This window comes from Prosopis cineraria, unplaced genomic scaffold (assembly GCF_029017545.1).
Source record: "Prosopis cineraria cultivar Desert tree isolate PC_DT_omini unplaced genomic scaffold, ASM2901754v1 PC10, whole genome shotgun sequence".
Classification (NCBI taxonomy): domain Eukaryota; kingdom Viridiplantae; phylum Streptophyta; class Magnoliopsida; order Fabales; family Fabaceae; genus Prosopis; species Prosopis cineraria.
Window position 1 is genome coordinate 30714720 of NW_026555341.1, and position 20730 is coordinate 30735449.

General features: G+C 32.2%; 1 pseudogene; it reads left to right on the top strand.

The window, feature by feature from the left end:
* The first annotated feature begins 6604 nt into the window (after positions 1-6604).
* Positions 6605-13134, top strand: LOC129284574 (cytosolic sulfotransferase 12-like; annotated as a pseudogene).
* The last annotated feature ends 7596 nt before the right edge of the window (positions 13135-20730 follow it).

Genomic DNA, 20730 nt, shown 5'->3' on the forward strand with positions numbered 1-20730 from the left:
ATATGCCAAAAGCCTTATTATCGGTAGAGTTAATCTGCAAACCAATATAGTTTGGTAGGTAAGGAGGCAATAAAACTTTGATATTCATAGGTAGAGCTATACATAGGTAGGTACGGGCCACTTGTGCCCTTACTCGTTATCCACCTGTTTTTAGTTAGATGGGTAGGCACCCACTCATACTCGCATATACCCGTTTACAACCATTTTAAAATGGGTGCAAACGGGTACAAGCGGGTTGGAGCCACTTGTTTAGCTTGTAGCAGTCTTTCTTAAAAAAACAATACACATTTTTCATTCCATGTTTAATCCACAAGAAATTGTGATTACATTTTTTTAGCAAGACCATCTTGTATTCGATAACTATATCTTAATATGTTGAGATATTCATCATTGTAGAATCCATTTATGTTAAAAAGTGATAATTTTAAATAGCTCAGTCACCTAATCATAGGGGGAAGGAGACGAAAACAAAGTGATCAAAGGTTATGTTAAAAATTCTAATTAGCAAATTTCTAATCATAAATCACAATAAGCCATTTATCTATTCTTCTAAGTTCAGAGATCCAAATCAAATCCTAGTGAATTAGATAGAACTTCTTAAAAAAGATTAATAAATTGATCAAATTAGTAAAAATGAAAAAAGGGAAAGGTGTGCAAAGGTTTGGTTTTAGACTTTTAGTAGACACTTACGCTTGCATCTCTATAGGCTGCCAAGTGGAGTTCAACGGTTGAGGTGGAGGGAGAATGGGCTATAATGAGGGCGAGCTATGAGGGCGATAACTAATGGATGAATACGTCTCTATGAGTTGTGACTTGCGACTTGTGAGGCTGATGGCAACGGCTGATGGCTGATGGCTGATGGCAACGGCTGATGGCTGATGGCTGATGGGCAATGCCATTTTGACCTACTATATAGGCGCTGGGTGCTTGAGTCTTGATGGCTCATGTCTCCCTCTCGAGTCTCAACTAGCTTGAATAGGGAAGAAGATGAACTTAGGTAGGGCTACAATTTAGGAAGTAGGAACTAATCAACTTAGTTAGAACTATGAAAATGGGCTTGGTCAAAAAAGAATGGGCCATGTGTGTCTGCATGAGGCGAGCTAGTTTGCTCCTTAGTTAGATGATTACAAAATTAAAAAAAAACAATATATGGATAGGTATAGGCTACCAGAAGCCTTACTTGTTACCCACCCATTTTTTGTCACATGGGTAACCACCCGCTCGTACCTATTTATCTCCATCCATGAATAGGTATGGGTTAACCTGTTTTGTAATAGGTCAGGTGGATATGGGTGGGTATGAGTGTTTATGGGTATATTGCACACCCCTAATCATGGGATAGGTCTTCATCATCATGTTTCTTGAACAATAGATCTTTTGGCAAAGTAAGGTTGGCAACTTCTGATTTTTCCCCTACCATAAATAGTTATAAAGAAATGATATATATGGCAAAATGATGAAGTGAAGAGCATATGGGTTTGTATAATGTTTGAGATCAAAGGAAATTATTGTTGGCAAGGAGTCCAAGTTCATGGGGTATATACTAAAGGAAGATCAAAGAATGTTGACTTTTCAAAAGGTTAGATGACAAATTAGCCCTTAAATTATACTCCATCCCTTAAATAATGTAAGATATTTTTTGAAGGGTTGAATGTTAGAAAATATAAAGCATTTTTAGTGTTTCAAGATATAATTATTTCCTTTTTTTAAAAGTGCCCTCATTGAATAATCACTTTATATTTATTTTAGAGTGAAACACAGGTAAATATGAAAGTATGGTATTAGTTTGAAGATAAATAACTACTTTATTAGGTTTAAGACTTGATTAAAAATACCTTACATTTTTAGATGGAAGGAGTAAGTCTAAGCAAGTATCTAGGATCTTAAACTTTCTTTTTTTTTTGTGCAATGTTTCTTTCCAACATTTTAAAATGGTGTATAACTCTTTCCATTAATAAATGTTAACTTTGACCATTAATTGATGAAAAAGTTATAGAAAAAGACTTCAAAAATTATAAAAAAGGGATCAATAAAATTTTGTTTTTGTTTTTTGTAATTTTTACATGTGTTATCTATAATTTTTTGATCCTTTTCTTAATCTTTTAGGTCCTTTTTTACAATTTTTTGATCAATTAATTATTAATGATGGGAGGCGTCATTGCATCTTTTTCAAAAGTTGAAGGGAAATATTATACTAAAACTGAGTTTAGGGTCTCAGATATTTTTGGACCTATAGTTTAAAGGTGAACTTGTCCTTCAATCCTTTATTTTTTTAATATATATTCCCCACACATTTCATGAGATTCTATGAATTTTTTTGGTATTTTTTAAAAATATTTTTCTATACCTTTAAGTTAGTTTAGAATATAAAAAATAGTTAAAGGGAGAATTGCATCTAAGGAAATGTGAAGAATGTTATTCACATTGTTATTAAAATGAAAATTGTAAAATCTTTTTTTTTAATAGTGACTTGTTATTAGTTTTAATTGTCTGGGGATAATATTCTTCACATGTCTTGAATGCGATTCTCCCTCATTAAAAATCTTTCTTTTGTATCTTTCTTTTCTTGTATATATACATTTAAGTTGGGTTAGAATAATCTCTCTTTTGTCTTACACACCCTCTCGGCTCTAGCTTCCATGTGGTTTATATAGTATACAACAGCAAATTGAACATCATACTATAAAAAAAAAATCTATTTAATAAATACTATACTTTCAAGACTCATACATTAGTTTTCTTTCTTTCTTTTTACTTTAAACTAGTTATTTTCTCCAATACTCATGACATTTTTCACAAGGAGAAGAGTGGGCTGATTTGCACCTTAACCAATGTGAGGTGAATGCCACATAGACATGCCACCTAAGTAGAGTCATGTCAACTAACAATCAACAATTTAAGTCACTTCGTCATGTTTCTCTTGAAGAACTCTTGCTGCAAATTAAGGTTGGGTACTTCTGATTTTTTTCTCTTCCATAATTATTTAAAAAAATAATAAAATAGCCAAAATGATGAAGATAGTGAGTTATTGCGTATAGGTTTATACAATGTTTGATATCAAAGGAAATTATTGGTTGCATGGAGTCCAGGTTCATGGAATATATATTAAAGGAAGATCACAAAGGACATTGATTTACCTAATGTCTTTTCTATCATAGTCATCAAACTTTTGAGTTGACTTTTTAAATTTAATTTTTTTATGTTTTTAGCTTACAAAATTATGTCAACTCATATATAAATTCAAACTAGACGCAAAATTGATTTAATTAGCAAATTTACTATTTTTATACTTCTAATTTATAAAATCATGTCAACTAATTTAGAAACTCAAACTAAATAAAAGTTTGAATAAATTTGTTAAGTTCATTAATTTTTTTTAGTTGAATGAATTAAGCATATACTAGGAAAAATTTAGTTCATAAAAGTTATATGACTTGATTCAAAGAAGAAAAAAACTTGAAATGCAAAGACTAATATTAATAAAAAAGAAAACAAAATACCAAAAATAAGTTCTCCTATTTTAAAACTTTTATGCTTTGTATATGATAATTTATCAATATAGATGAATTTAATTTTAATTATTTATATTTTAATATATTTAAATTAAATTATGATCATATTTTAATGGTTATTTGTTAATATAGGTAAATTCTTACAAGTTTACGATTCAAATTTGTGATATAAATTTATATTTCTATTACGAGTTTACTTAAACTCGCGAGTTTAACAACCTTTCACTCTATCATTAAAAAAAGAAAAAAAACCAAAGAAAGAAACCTCTCTCTCCTCCCTCTGTAAGATATTGTGAGTGGTGTTGGAGAAAATAACTAGTTACAACAAGGGGAAAAAAACGTACGGACACAATGCAAGAGTCTGAGCACTGGATTTATGTAAGATCCAACAGTGTTATTCTACTTTATTTGATAATTAAAATTTATATTAACTTCTATTTAAATTTTAAATGGTAGCCAAAACAATTTAATATGTTAGTGTGATTCTACAGCTTCATGAAATTTTTATATAACCATTTATTAAAAAATATGCAAGTGGGATTTTAATTTGTCATAAGCGCATGTTTATTACATAAATAAGATGCATGCTTAGAGATTAAAAGGGATATATTGACATGGAGATATGAAAGATGAACAAGCAATTCATTCCTTTTGAAATCCTACCATGAAATTTCAAATAACTAAGTAGGAGAGATTTCAAAAGTTGTTGTTTGGACATCTTTAGGACGTGCTTAACGCTTAAGATACAAGTGTTGGCAAGCTAGGGATAATATGCCTCACACTAAACTATAAATACAGTGAGAGCAAATATCACCTAAACTACAGTGTGATTTACTCATCATCAGGTCTTTAAACGCATTTTTCTTCTTCTATATACTTACTCGGTCTCTAGCATGCATGAAATTAATGGGTTCGTGGCACTAGCTACTACAAATAAAAGGCATATGGGAACACCCCTATCGCATGCTTATGCACAAAAATGCTCTTGAAAGAGAAGTGGAACCAATCACAGAGCGCATTAACAAAATGCTCCAAAAGGCTGCACACACACACACACACACACACACACACACACACACACACACACACACACACACAGAAACAAGGTGGGGGTCTAATTTTTTTTTTTTTTAAAAAAGCTTATTCACCAACACATGTCTTAATGGTAAAATTTTGACTCAACCTACAATGTCATTGGTTCAAATTTCATTATTGATATGAGGATCTAGTTGGTGAGTAATTTATAAGTATCTTTTTAAACATTTTTTTTTAAACCTGAAGTATGTCTAGGTATTGATGAGTATCAGGACCCAACTCATCTAATTTTTTTAACAAAAAAAATGAAAATTAAATAAGCTGGTTCATAAATCAATATATCAATCTCGTGAATCTTCCAAAGATTTGTCGTTATTTCTTGGTGCCAATAATAGGGATAATAGCTGCTTACCTAAAAAAAAAGGGATAATAGTTTTTTACTATGTAAGTCACGTGGAAGCTAGCTAGAGGGTGAGTAAGATCCGACTTCTTATTATGTCTAAGATACAAAACAAATCATATTTTGGATTTTGGTTTTATAATATATAAATATGTACAAGCGGTCGAGTAAATAGTGGTAAATCAAATTTTCTGCTGTTGAGAATCATCAAGTCAATGACTAGGCATCAAATAGTCCATTTTCACTCTAAGTGCGGTTATATTGATGAATTGAAACGAATAAAATGTGAAGGGGAAGCCGATTTTAACATCCACAATTGTCAAAGCCAACCTTAGCCTTGGCTATATCTTAATTCCCAACGCTCGATCATTAAATTGCAATCAATAATAGCTTTGTTTTAGTCAAGAGTAAATCTATCTATAAATGTCTTTTGAATCATTTATAGCTCTATCCTAAGTTAATAATCTAGTTTCCTACGCAATTAATTAAGACGCATTAACATTCGTACTACTCCCATCCGATTACACGAGGCTTTAACAGATTAGCTTAATTAAAATCTGGCCAATCGCATACCAACTTGATGGTCCATTTTGAGCTCCTTTTTCAAAGTAAATCTAATTAGAACCCCAAATCTATGCCTAGTGTTGGAGACAAATCAAGCAAGACAAATAAAGAAGCTCAATTGGATAAGCATAACTAACGTTGAATACGTACAAGATGTGAAGCAAACACTTGTGTTGTTGCTGTGCAGGTTAGTAATAGGCACGTTGAAGCCCCTTTTTACATTATTTTAAAATTGTAAGAAAAAATATTGATGCAATTATCAGTTCAAAAATTCACATCAAGAGGATATATATTTGAATTCAAATTGCCATATATAGCACCAGTTCTTCCATTATTCTCTCTCTCTCTCTGTGTGTGTTTTTTTTTCTGAGTTGTGTTTGTTGGGACCCAGTCACCCCACTAATCATTGTCTTTGCATAATAATGGTTTTCGTGTATCGCATCATCAATATCCTCACCTTTTATTTATTTTTTTATGTATGATGTCATACAATGTTGGGTAAAATAATTTATCATTGAAGATTCAGATCTCTTTGATGTTAAATTTTTCAATATTTAATTACATGCATTTTATAATATTGATTAGTTAATTGATCAGCCGCGACCATTTTTTGGTGGGAAAGACATGCACCACTCCTGATGTAGCGTAATTGAGTATTAATTTAGTTCCATCACAACAAAAATTATCTCTCCTGAAGTATTGAGAGCCAGATCTCTTTGATTAAATTACTACATACACAAGGAATAAGATTCAAACCCTAACTGCTTGCTAAAGTAATGAAAATTCCTATTACTTATGTCGACTTTAGTTGATTGAGAGTGATCAATTATTAATATAAATAATTCCAAAAAATTATATAATATCCCAAGATATTTATTTTGCTTGTTATATTTTTTATTTATAATGTGATATTGTGTTAGGTAAAATAATCTTGCCATTGAAGATTCATGTAAGGACTCAGGAAAAATAAAGTAAATTAAAATTTATAATTAGATAATTTAATTATAGTTCTATCAATTTTGGGATAAGTTTATCAAAATGTTCTGGTGGCTGAGGGGCAGCTTCTGCTAATGTCTATCTTCAAGTCCTTTGTTCAAACCTTGCAGTCGGGAGTTACTTTTTTAATTTCGTCTGATTTACCCAAGATTACCATTATGTCATCATTAAAAAAAAAAAGAGTCAGAAATAAAAAAAACACACAGAGATTTCTCTTAACCTAAGGAAAGAGTTGAGAGAACGCTTTGATCAACCCTCCATAATCTGCTCGCCTCCTCCATTCCAGTTGGTCGCCGGCGTGAGTGCCGAGTTAGCTGTGAGTTCAATACCGTACAGAGTTCGTTCAAGGTCGTTCTACTCCCTCCCTGTTCTTGCTTCACCGTCGATCCCTTCTTCTCTCTTGCTCGTTAGCGTTGTCCAGGTGCTGGTGAGTAGAGCTCGTCCTTCCTTCTCCTTTGCCATTCAGCCCGACGCCGACCAAAGCAGTAGCTCGCCTATGCATCTGCCGTTAACGTTACTGTGGGACATCGATGCTGGACTCTTGCACTTCTCCGTCCTGCTCTGCGTTGCCTGAATCTTCTCCTCTCTTGATTTGTTGTTGATCTGGTTCGAGAGAGCTTGAAATCCTTCTCTTTGTTCTGTGGGTCATGTCGTCGACTACTCCCCCTCCATTTTTTTCCACGGCACCAGGTTCTCTTCTTTTGCTTTAGTGTGATTGATTTATTATGAGGAGTTTTGAATCTTTTTCCTTGTTAGATACGTGTGTGTGAGAGATTAAGTAGTTGATATTCTAATTTTTTTCCATTGTTCTGTTGCTGTGTGTGATTGAGTCAGGAGGAGGAATTTGAACAAGCTGAAATGTGTTTGAGTTTTCTTTAAGCTTAATTGACTCTTGGTGGGGAGTTGAATTGGAAAAGCATAATGAATTTTATTATGGATGATTAGACAATTGTTGGGGAAGATATTTAAAGAAAAAGTTTATTGTTGTATGGTTTGATCTTTGAATGCACACAAGGTGTGCTGTAATATTATTTTTGTTTTTCTCTAGCATTTATATGAATTATGGTTGATTGATTATAATAGAATTTTCAACATTATTTAGGTTGTCTTCTTCTCTGAATAACGATAGAGACAGCCAAATAGGCTTTAAGAAAATACAGTACATGGTATTAGATTTGGAAAAGGAAGCATGTTCAACATTAGTTGACTTAAACAAATAATGAAAAAGAGTGGAATTGAGATCGTAGGAACTTGGCCCTCTTTAAAGAAAAATAGATGTTTTCTTCTTTTGACATTGATAATAATAATAATAATAATAATAATAATAATAATAATAATAATATATGAATATTAATAATATCTATCATCCATGCCATTTTAGTCATTAAAATTGATAGGGGCTATATGGTGGATCGGTACCTGGAAATTACTTAGAAAAGAATACAAGGCAAAGGTTGACAATTTTCTATTACAGTTCATTATATAATGGGAAATATAAAATTTTGGATATCAAGCTACTTCTGACTATTATTCATGTGAAAAACCTTCCGACTATGAGCTAACAAAGATTCTTCATCATCCATCCACAAATCATTAAATGCTTTTTTGAACGCCGCTTGATAAATAGTTTGAGTTTTTATTTTAGATTTATATTTGAAGCCAGGAGTGAACATAATCACACTATTAAAAAAATCATGATTTAAGGAAGAATGGAGTGTTGACATTGGTGATTTCTTTTTAGTCGGTTAGTGCTGCTGACATGATAGTTTTTGTATGTGATTAAAAAATTGAACTTGGATTTTGATAGATTGGCGTTGTTAAACAGAGGTTTGGTCTATCAAAAAACTAGGATCCTCGTGTAGTTTTGATGGCAGACAAGTGTGACAGTTTAAAAAAAAAAAACCTTTAAAACTACTGTTACCTTTTATTGGTATATATTTTAGGATGATATTTGAAGTTTTATTCTAACTACTAGATGGTATGTGGCATTTAAGGTTCAGTTATATATTTGGAAATAGGACAAGTCAGTGAATAGTATCCGATAACTTGTTAGTAAAAATTCATTTTTACCCCTAAAAATATTGATTGAGCATATTTCTATACACACACATGATATGATTTTAATTCTATTATTAATGTTTAAAGGTTAGTCTAGATTAAGGATTTTATTTGATTTTATTTATTTTTTAATATCTTGATTAACAATATTCTTTTGTGAATTTCAACATTTGAAAAAAATGATGATATGGTGTTTTGTCAATAATTGGATTTCATGCATGTTTGAAAATATTTTAATGGGATTGAGTATAGAATACTGGTTGCTAACAGTAATTTTGTTAGCTCTTGGCGAGAGCTTAGCACTCATGTTATTATTTGTCGGCTTCGTGCCTGTGCTTGTTTTGTAGCTTTTAATCGTACTTGATTATTTTATGGCTTAAGCTTCACTTATTGGTTATTTACCCACATGAATTGTGTATTCATGCTTGTTTCGTGACTTTCAGCTATGCTTAATCAGTTATTTACTTTCATGGGCTCTGTGTTTATGCTTGTTATTCATTCTGATAAAGTCTTGCTAAAAAATATATATATTTTTGAAAATACTTTTTTAGTTAACTTTTGTCAAATAAGCTTATTCTCATGAATGGATTCCGTTATAATGAGATGAGCTATGCAACTTTTAAACTGTTTGATACAATCATGGTAGATAAAGAGTGGAAATTGATTGTCGTCTTATCATTATATGAATGTGTTTTTGGATTAAGTGTCTACAGAAAATTATTTGATTTATGTGTCATGCACTCTTGCTATTCAAAGTGATTATTTGAACTAATTCATGTTAGCTCTATTCATATTTCTTTGTTTTATTTTCTTTATTTTAAATTGGGACATTATTTACCAAAAAAATTTGATCTCAAATGATATAGTTGAACGTGCATCTCAAGGTGTTTATTGAGAGGTATTATTGCTACACTAAACTGAAAGAATTATTTAAGATAAATCTCAATTTGATGTAAATTTGAGCTTAGCATTATTTTCATAATATAATTCTAAGTGCTCTACATTAACTATAGTTAGGATATTGACTTTTGCATTGCACTGCTTGTCCATCATTGAGGAGTAGACCTCTATATTGCTGATTTGGCATTGTAGATTGTAGTTATAGAATTTTTCAGACATTTTATTTTTAGGGAAGGTTTTGCCCAAATTTCTACAAAATTATTAAATCTTTTGTTGTATAACTTGCATAAAAAGTGGTCTAATGTTAGGATAAATGTGTTCATGATTTAAACAATTTTATTTCTCAAGTTAAGGCTTACAGGATATAGGCTTTTGTGCATATATTCTGAACTAGTCACACCCTATTTTTGGGTGACACTTCATATCTCTTTGATATGGAAATTTTTTATATTTAAGTACATACATTTTATAATATTGTTGATTATACTTGATCATTCACCTCTTCCAGCTAAGATAGAGAATGATCAAAGATGCGAAACTCAAGAGTTAAAGTCATGGTTTTCCTAGCCAAGTTAGTTATTAGCTATTCTCTTAGCTTTGCTATACACAAAATTAAAGAAAGAAGCCAATTTCTACATAAAAAGGCTAGTGGCTATCTTCAAGGATGATATCTTACAAAGGGTGTTGCATATTCAGCTCTATGGTAATGAGGTCATAATAGCTTCCATACAATCACGTTGAAGTACAACTACTTTAAAACCTGTAATATATATATATATATATATATTGGCCCCATCTGCAGGTTCCATAAATTGAAGACATATATAGATAATGGCCAATGATTTTGAACTTATCCTCTCGCCTTTGTCGTTTTCCCTTGTAGGGAAAGCCTGGTTTTTTTGTTTTTTTTCCCAATTTCCTTAATTAATTTCCACTCAAACATTTCATAAATCTATCAGCGTAATGAATCTATAATATATTTATGAGTCCGTGGAATGCTTGGGTAGAGTAGCTTTGTGTATAGTTAGTTAATCTCAGGCAAGGCCTGTAGCACGTGAAATTTTTGAAATACGAACAATGTTTTTGCATTGGAATGCTTGGATTGTTGAATTATACATTGATAACCCAAAAATATTTCATTAACTGAAAGTTTAGAATACCTATTACTTTTTCGAAAAAACTTTTGGGAAAACTTGACCTTTAACCTACGTTAGAATCGTCCAGCAAACGGTCAAGTATTAATATAAGGCTATATTGAATCATTTTTTAAAACCAGGATAACATTGAACCAATGAAAAATTAATGATACTGGTTGCACCTAGTAAGAAAATTCTAGGGCAGATTTACCCTTTAATCTATTGCTTAATCATTCACTTCCTCTAGCAATGGGGGGGGGGGAATGACCTAAGGTGCAAAACTCAATTAAAAGTCACGGGCTTTCCTTGCCATGTTATTAGCTATACTATTGCTTCCCTTACACAAAATTAAAAGAAAGAGCCAATTTCTACATAAAAGGTTAGTAGCTCTAAGGATGATGCATTAGAAAGGATATTGCGTGCGCGCGCGCACACACATATATCTATATTCAGCTCTATGGTAATGAGGTTAATAACTTCCACACAATCACACATTTGTTAGGTTATCTAAGTATGAGTAGACCTAAGTCAATGTGGGAAGTTCAATATTCGATAAAATTAGACTCAATAACTAATATATTATAAAAGATAATAATTTATAAATGTGAATCTTGAGATTTTGAGTCAAGATAGGGTGTTCTTCTATTACTTTTACCTCCTCTACCATCATCTTCAGTGGTTACATCCCATTTCTAACAATATTTAACTAGAATTGCTTTAAAACCTCTATTCCTGCACAGTTCCAAATCTTTGAATGTCAAAGCTGGGAAATTTCCAGCTTTACAGCAAAAGCTCGTTAGGCAAATTTCTATCCATCTTCACTGACTCCACCACACGCACCTAGCATAGCATCTTTCACATAACCACTGTATGTTAACTTAATGGCACATATTTTGTACAGCACGGCGTGATATACTACATTACGTTGCACTAAAATCATAAAAAAGCACTTACAGTGAATTATTTAAAATTTCCGTACTAAAATTATATTATATATATGAATGTATGTATGTATCAGGTGCTTCAGTGGTTGTACATAGCAAATGTGTCATCTTTATTCACAAATGCATTTATAAAGCACCATCTGGTTCCAAAATTTGAAGACATGTAGTAATATAGATATGGCCAATGATTCTGAACTTAACCTCTGGCCATTGTCGTTTTCCCTTGTACGGAAAGCCTCGGGTTTTTTTGTAATTTCCTTAATTTCCGCTCAAACATTTTATAACTCTATCAACAAATCTTACTACGTACCTTCACTTCATCAATATCTATCTAATTGTTATCTCTGTATTATCCATGGCAGCAGAAGAGTCCAAACCTTCTAGTCTTCCTATTCTTCCCAAGTACCTCATGGAAGACGAAGAGCTATCCCAAGAATGCAAGGACCTCATTTCCATATTGCCCACTGAAGCAGGTTTGATCAACAACCAAATCCATCAATACAATGGTTTCTGGCTCACCAAAACCCAATTGCAAGGAACACTCAATTGTCAAAACCACTTTCAAGCTCATGATTCTGACATTCTCCTTGTTACATCACCAAAATCTGGCACCACTTGGCTCAAAGCTCTTAGCTTCGCTATTCTCAATCGCAAGATCCATTATCCATACCCATATTCAGACCAAACTCAAACTTGCCATCACCTTCATCCTCTTCTCACCACTAATCCTCATGATCTTGTACCCTTCTTAGAGAGTGTCCTCTACTTCCACACTTCTATGCCTGATCTGAGCTCTTTCACATCACCAAGACTCTTGGCAAGCCATCTCCCATTTGTTTTGTTGCCTGAGTCTGTGAAGCGATCAAAGTGTAAGATTGTGTATTTGTGTAGAAACCCTAAGGATCTGTTTGTCTCGACATGGCATTTTGCGAACAACTTGAGAGCAGAATCCCGAGGGCAAGTTAAGATTGAGGATTCTTTTGAGAAGTTTTGTCAAGGAACAATCGGATATGGGCCATTTTGGAATCATATTGGAGAGGCCAGAGAAGATAATGTTTTTGAGGTATGAGGAGTTGAAAGTTGAGCCAGTCAAAGCTTTGAAAAACCTAGCTGAGTTTATAGGGTGTGGTTTTTCTAAGGATGAAGAGAATGATAATGTTATGGAAAACATATTGAAGCTTTGTAGTTTTGAGAATTTGAGCAATTTGGAAGTGAACAAGAGTGGAAAAGTGGTGGTATGGGATAGAGAACAAGACTTACTTTAGACGTGGTCAAGTTGGAGATTTTAAGAATTTCCTCACAGATGACATGATCGATCGTCTTAATCTTATGACTCAGGAAAAGCTTGGGAAACATGGTTTGAAGTTTTAAATCCATGCTACTTGGACGATATGATATATCAAAAACAAGGTTCAGGTAAAACTTTCTACTTGCAGTGACTGTGTGTTAAACTTACTTTCATGTGAATGCTTTCGATACAAATATAATCACTTGTACTTCATTATGCTATGATAATGAAAGGGTGTGTAAGCTATGTTTTTTTGTGATGTTATATAAAATGCTGTGATTCATACAAATTTGAACTTACTTTTGCGAAGCTTCTCTTCAAATATATATATATATATATATATATAATTTATAATGAAACATAAATAATAAAACTTTCAGTCCCTTCAAATTTGCTTTAATTATTAATTTGGTCTTTTTTAAGTTTAATTTTTGTTGATTTGGTCCTTTAAATTTATCATAGTTATTAATTTTGTTCTTACCATTCAAAGAGGAGATAGAAATGTTAAAATACGCTTGCATGGATAACTTTTGATGGTAGCCATATAAATTAATAAATATAAATGTAATTATTCAGGTATATGAAAATTAGTCAATTTTTAAAAGACAAAATGCAATGTAAAGAACTAAAACAATAAAAGTTAAATTGATTTATAGGCTAAATAATATAGAAAGTCAGAGAGTCTAGGGACAAACTCTCTCTTGATTACAAATAGCGACTTCTATATGTAGATAAAATGACATTGATGAAGTTTTCCGATGTGAATCCCAAAAAAAAAAAAATGACATGCATGAAAGTGCGATGGGGGACAACTATCCGTAGAATTGAAACTCATCTGTCAGGGTGACAAACATGCCAATTTAGTTGTCTTGTTAAATATTATTGTTTCTTGAATCTAACTCAGAAAAATTCTCAATGGACTAAGTAGAACGATATCAATGGCATATTAGCTTAAGCTAGAAGACTTAATCCCATTTTTACAATTTACGTTTGTGCTTTCTTTATTTGGAGCCATTATTCAAAATGAATGCGAAATTAGTGGAGATATTTTACATAGAATTCAAGCTGGGTGGTTTAATTGGAGCAAAGCTAAAGGAGTTATTTGCGACCGTAAGATGCCTAATAAACTTAAAGGAAAGTTTTATTGCACTGCTATCAGACCGGCAATGTTATATAGTAATGAATGCTGGGCTCTAACGGGACAGCAAGAGCATAAAGTTAGAGTAGTAGAGATAAGAATGTTACGATGGATGTGCGGACATACACGTAAAGATAAAATTCGAAATGAGCACGTACACGAAAAAGTGAGGGTGGCACCTATTGAGAAAAAAATGGTAGAAAATCGGTTGAGATGGTTTGGGCATGTACAAAGAAGATCAAAGGAGGCACCGGTGAGAAGAGTGGAACATATAACTTTGAGTCCGATTAAGAGAGGTAGAGGAAGGCCTAAGAGAACACTTTTGAAAGTTATTGAACGCGATCTGTTAATTAATAATATTTCTAAAAGCTTGATAAATGATAGAGCACAATGACGTCTTGCAATTCATGTAGTCGACCCCACCTAGTGGGATAAAGGCTTGTTGTTGTTGTTGTTTTTGTTGTATGTTTGTGCTTTCTTTCAACCCTACTATTAGTTGAGAGGGATAAGGATATGAGTGAAACAATTCCATGATGAGTAAGCAAAGAGGTAAATATCCTAAATTCTCCACCAAAATCACTGCGAAGGCTTTAATCTTTCTTTCAAAGAAAGTTTCAGCAATATTCTTGAAATGTTTAAAGGCTTCTAGTGCTTCATGTTTAAATTTTAATGGATAAGCCTAAACACATCTACAATGATCATCAACAAAGCTTATATAGTATTTGCAGCCCGGGCCCACAGTGTCAGTGATAGGAGCCGGACCCATAAATCTGATTGTGTGAGGTTGAGCGGTTCATTATCATGTGAGTCAAACAGTTGAAAAGGTAATTTATGTGACTTTCCAAACTTAATAAGAAGAACAATATAAATTAAGCTTTTCATTCAACTTCACTTTCTGGTTACAATTACCGATGACTTTCCTAACAACATTTTCTCAACTATGGCCTTAGATATATGGGTTTTTTGATATATGTTCGGGTATTTTAAAACAGCGTATCACCCAAAAATGAGTAGAAAAGAAACTGAAGCTCATCAGAGGAAAATTTACGACATTGCTTTACTTCTGCAGATTTTTTTGAAAAAGGAAGTGGGATCCGACTTCTACATGTGGGGCAATGCAGGGAATAACAATACTGGGCATTTAGATCCGACTTTTCAATTTATCAAAGGGCCGATTCTTTGGCACATCTACGAACATGATCAGGTAGGCACGTTAGTGAACCAAAAAAAAAAAAAAGATTCAACTATAAGGTCTTATAAAAATATGAAATTGAATGCCATGGTAATATGAAAATATAAAATATAAAAATGCAAAAATAATACATGAAAAGAGTAATTTTTGAAAAATATTATTAATGAAACCTTATTTTTATTAAAATGTCTTATATTTTAAAATGTCGAATCTTTTTAAAAAGTGTCTTATAAATATTTTACCAGTAAGAATTGAATATAATGAAAGAGATTCACCTAAAAACTAACATTTGAATTTGCTTGAAAAATGTGTCCATATTTATTACAGATTGTTTTAGTTATGATAAATTAAAGAATACATGAATAAAATACCCAAAAAAATAGTATCTTATAAAAATAAAATCAAACATTTATTTGCCCTCCCATTTATTTAATTATTTAATTGCAACATTTGTACCTTGAGAAGCCCAAAATAAGAAGTAACAACCTTGGCGGCTTTTTAACTTCCACATAACTCATCACATTCTCAAACCGTCAAACGGATACCGCTCCTCTATTTTTAGTTAAAATTAAGATTACATCAGTGTGTAATAGCATTTTGATTTTTTTTTTTCGGACGAAAGTAATAACATTTGATTTTAGTTGTTATTTATTTACATTTTTTGAAAATAAAAAAATGATTCCGTATGACTCGAATAAATTTTAAGACACATTAGATGATCTTTTAAGTAGATGTTTGGGTCCTTGGAGTTAGGATTCCTAACGATTGTATGCAGAGAGAACTTAATTAGAACATGTCTGCCTTTTGTCAAGGGACATTTGTCACGCTCCAAAAATGATGGGTGACTGGCACGAGATATGAACCATATCACACATTCCTTAAATATCAAATTGAGAAATTTTTCAATTTTCAAAACATACTTAGATTTATATTGAAATTATGACATCCCTAATAGTATTTGTTACAATGAAAGTTTCAATATTTTTATAAAAAATTTAATAGAACCTTTCCTGAAAATAGAATCTCTTGAAATCTCTACAATAAAAAATATTACCATATGCATTCAACAGTTTGGAACTACGTTCTCTAATAGCAGACAGTCAATATAAAAAGATAAAAATAAAATTAAGATCCTGTCTATAGTTAACGTGGAGCACCTAAAATATAATTTTAAAATAAAACACATCATTTAATTTTTTACATCAAAAGAAAAGGCATTCTGAAAGATAAATATTCACTCAGCATAGTTGTAAGCCCCTTAATGATCGGCAGGAGGTTCAATGTCAACTAATGAATTTGAGATCAAAATATTTTTTCACTGAATAACATTCCTAAAAATAGAAGTTAAAAGAGCAAAATAAAATTGATCATTGTACAAAATAATTGAAAGGAAAATAATTTAGTATAATACTTCATAAAATCTAAAAATATCAATCATAATAATAAAACGTGAATGAATTAAAATTACTTGATTCTGATATGCTAAAGGACTATAATTTATACATATTTGAATAAAAGTAGCAAACTTACTGACTGCAAGTATTGAAAATTTAAATATATAAGCCGAGAACAATCAATATAATATAATAATGAACTTGAAGATTAAGAAATTTCATATAACTTCAAAAATACTAAACCATTAAATTAATAATAACAAAACAGCCTAAACACTTTGCTCTTGTAAAATAAAATAAATTGAGTAATAAATAAAAATAATATCCTTTATTAAATAAAATCAATGAAGTGTGTATTTACAAATTAATTGAAAGCTAATATTTTGAGGACTTTGCAGAATAAGTAACAAAACATGAACACACAGTGCACAAGAGTAAAATAATCAAAGGCGGCTTATGCTAAGAAAACAAATGTCAACACACAGTTCATGAAGGTAAATAACCAAAAGCAACCTGAGCTATGAAGCAAACATGAACAAATAATCCACAAGAGTAATACTAACCAAACGCGGCTCAAAGCCATGAAATCAAACGTAGATATAAGACTCATGAATAACCAACGTGAGTGCAATGCTCATGAAATTTAAACCAACTAGTTAGTGTCCAAGGTGCTATGGGCTAATAAAACTACCGTTAGCGGCATTATTCTGCTTAAAGTCCTCTTAAAAATCACTTTTTGAACATGCAAGGAAAATAGACATTTCTAGAATGCAATTTTCATTCTCAATACCAAAATCACATAAATCATATTAAACTTCAATTTGATAGTTATCAAAATAAAATTTCATAAATAATTTTCATTCTTGCATTTGTTAAATGGCCAACAATTTCTAGAATTAAATAAATAAGAACGCTTTCATCAAACTTAAAAGCATATCACTTAAGAAAAATACTAACGCAAATCACAATTTAATTATCCCTTAACATTATTCTATGATCTCTAAAAGAAAATAAGATTATTTAATTAACAAGTTAACTGATATTTATCATAGTTGTTAATAAAAATAATATGCATAAAAAAATTATTTCAATGAAAGACATTTATTGATAAGTTAACTAAGATGCTATTCACTTACTTGTAGAGTCTCCAAATATATAACTTACTTTCAACTAGTCTTTTAGTGACGATATTTGGCCTTTATATACCTATTACCCAAGTAACACTATTGTTATACATTTATAAACTTTATTATTCAAGACTTGAATCCAAAATTCTAAAGAGATACCACAAATAAACCTCAACCACCTTTCTCAAATATTGTATCAACATTTTGCAAGCATGAATTATTTAACTGACAAACCGAGGTCCTTTTATCCAAATCTTATTCCAGTCGTTTTTCATAATTTTTTTCAATGTCAACAAGCATTTAAATTGATCAGCCTTGTTCTTCAACATAAATCAACTTTAATACCTAATGAAAATCACCTCCCAACTTCACATTACTCATAGTAGATAAGAGGAAGAGAAAAAAAAAAATCCATAATCTTAACCAACAATTTCTCAACAACCATATATCCCCAAAGAATATTTTCATAGTCAAATTCCTTTGCAGTCTTCAACTTAAACTCAGCTTAATAGCATTTGAACCAATCATTCTTCTCATCATAATTAATAAAATTTCAACAAGAAATATATAATCAAACAAAACTCCCTTAATGAACATTTTATCAAACACCTTGCATTGATGAATTTACAAGTTTTTAATACTCAATTCTCCTCTTCAAATCTCATCCTAAATTTCTTCCAACAGTTCTACAACACTAATATTCAAATAAATCTAGCTCATCCACACAGTCACACAGCCATAGAAATAGAGAAAAGTGATCAATCAATTTTTTTTGTTTAATATACCCACGCACATATATTCAACAAAGAGAGACACACTTAGAAAATTTAATCATCCATTCAAACACCCATGCATAGAATCATCAAGAAGGATAGCTCAAGGCTTCTCACCTTAATCCTCAATATTGACAGGGAAAAGGAAAGAGATGGGACTTATAGCAGAACAGGGAAGAAATTCTTGTATGACACACACACAAAAAGAAGAGTAAAGCCAACAAAACTAGATCAAGATGCAAAGGACTCACGAATAGTACCCGAATGCCAGGATTTAGCTTTCACACCCACCCACAGCATAAACACAAATGGCGAGTGGTAAAGACAAATGAAGACGAGAAGAACAGTGAAAGACCTGAATGTTACAAGGTGGCAACGAGCACCCTCCTTTGCCAAAGACAGTTGGAAACGAAAGAGAGGGACTTTGGCCAGCATAATTTTTGATGATAGACGAACTAAATAACAATCAGTGAAGCTAAGCAAAAGGCAACAAAAAGCAAGGAAGGGTAAGAACAGCGATCTGGACCTCATACAAATGGCGAACGACGTGCTCACTCACAACCATGCCAGCGACATTAAAGATGGTGGAGAAAGGAAGGAGAATAAGGAGAAAAATAGAGGACAAAGTTTCTGGATGTTTAGACTTCTCTTTATCGCTAGAAGTTCAAAAAGAAATGAATTTAGGAGAAGAACATAAAGCTAATGGAGTTGAGGGCATAATGGTAATTTTGATAAAGCTAAAATGAAAAAAATAATAAAACTCCTTCTTTTGCATCATAAGAATCGAACCCGTGAGCTAATAAAAGTGGTCTCAATGTGACTCGCACTAAACCAATACTCTTTCTTGAAATTAGCTAAGCATAAATTTTTGTTTGACTAAAGTTTTTGGGTTATTACATTCTTCCTCCTTAAGAAATTTGGTCCTTCGAATTTAAATTTATGCTTACCTCAATTCTCAAATAGGTATGGATACTTTGTATGATATCATGAAATAGAAAATGGCAGAAATAGAAGCTGATGAAGTTCCTGCATTGAAGCCTTAGAAACATCCATTCATGCCTTAATTCTTTTGTTTAAAAGCATTTAAAACCCATTTGTAACCTGTGAAACCCCCATTTTAATTCTTCTATTTCATTTTTGTTTCATTTGGCCATAACTCTAGTATAAATAGGCCACGGATCTAGTGTAATAAGTAGCTAAGTTTGAAAATAAATAAGAGTGCATTTTTCCATTCAGACTCTGTGCCAATTTAGTATCAAAGCTGGTCCAGAGAGTGAAAGAGTGAGGTAGAGTTGAGGAACTACGTTAGACGGGAGAGCAGCTCGGAGAAAGAGTCCTTGACCTGTTTGAATCCTACATTTCAGACATTTTCTCTAGAAACTAATGTCACCATCGTGCTCAGGAGGTTCGAAAACATGGAATAAGAGGTCCCCTGTCACCGAAAACGTCATACACGTACCTCCACGTCCCGTTGCCTGAATCCCATGTGTCATCGCCGTCTTCCCATGTGCCGCATGCGCCAATCGAAGGTAGAAGACAATGACGTCATTAGCCACATCATCTCTCTGACCGGTCAACGACAGGTTAGCCAATCAATCGTTACCATATGTCACTGTAGCCGCGTCACTATACACAGTCAGCTACATTTTTAGAAATTACATTTTTTCCTTAAATATTTCCATAATTCCATATTAACCCCTTAATTTTATGAAATTTCATATGACCCTAATTCCATTTTTCCCCTAAACTTTCCTAAATTACACTTTTGCCCCTTTATTTTACCTAAATTCCATTTTGACCCCTATATTTTCCATAAATTGTCATTTAACCCTCATTCTTCTAGAATCTCCATTTTACCCCTAGACTGTTAAAAATTCCCATTTTGCCCCTATCCTTTCTAAAAATTCCATTCTACCCCTATATCCTTTCAACATTTCCATCTGCACGCCAATCTTTCCAATATCCCTAGCCTTGACACCTATCCAAAATGGCATATGCATGAGGTTGAGATGGAAGAGATGAGATGTAGGATACGAGAGTTGGAAACCACTGTGGAATTGTAGCGAACTCTATTAAATAACAACAGAGAAAACTTAGAGGGAGATTCAGGAAGCAACAGTTCATCATCCATTGACAACCACTACCGTCCATGATAACAACAATTCTACCCTAATGACATAAGGTAGACATTCCTAAATTTGAGGGAAGACTCTAGCCAGATGAGTTTGTAGATTGGCTGCAAATTGTTGAACAAGTATTTGAATATAAGGAGA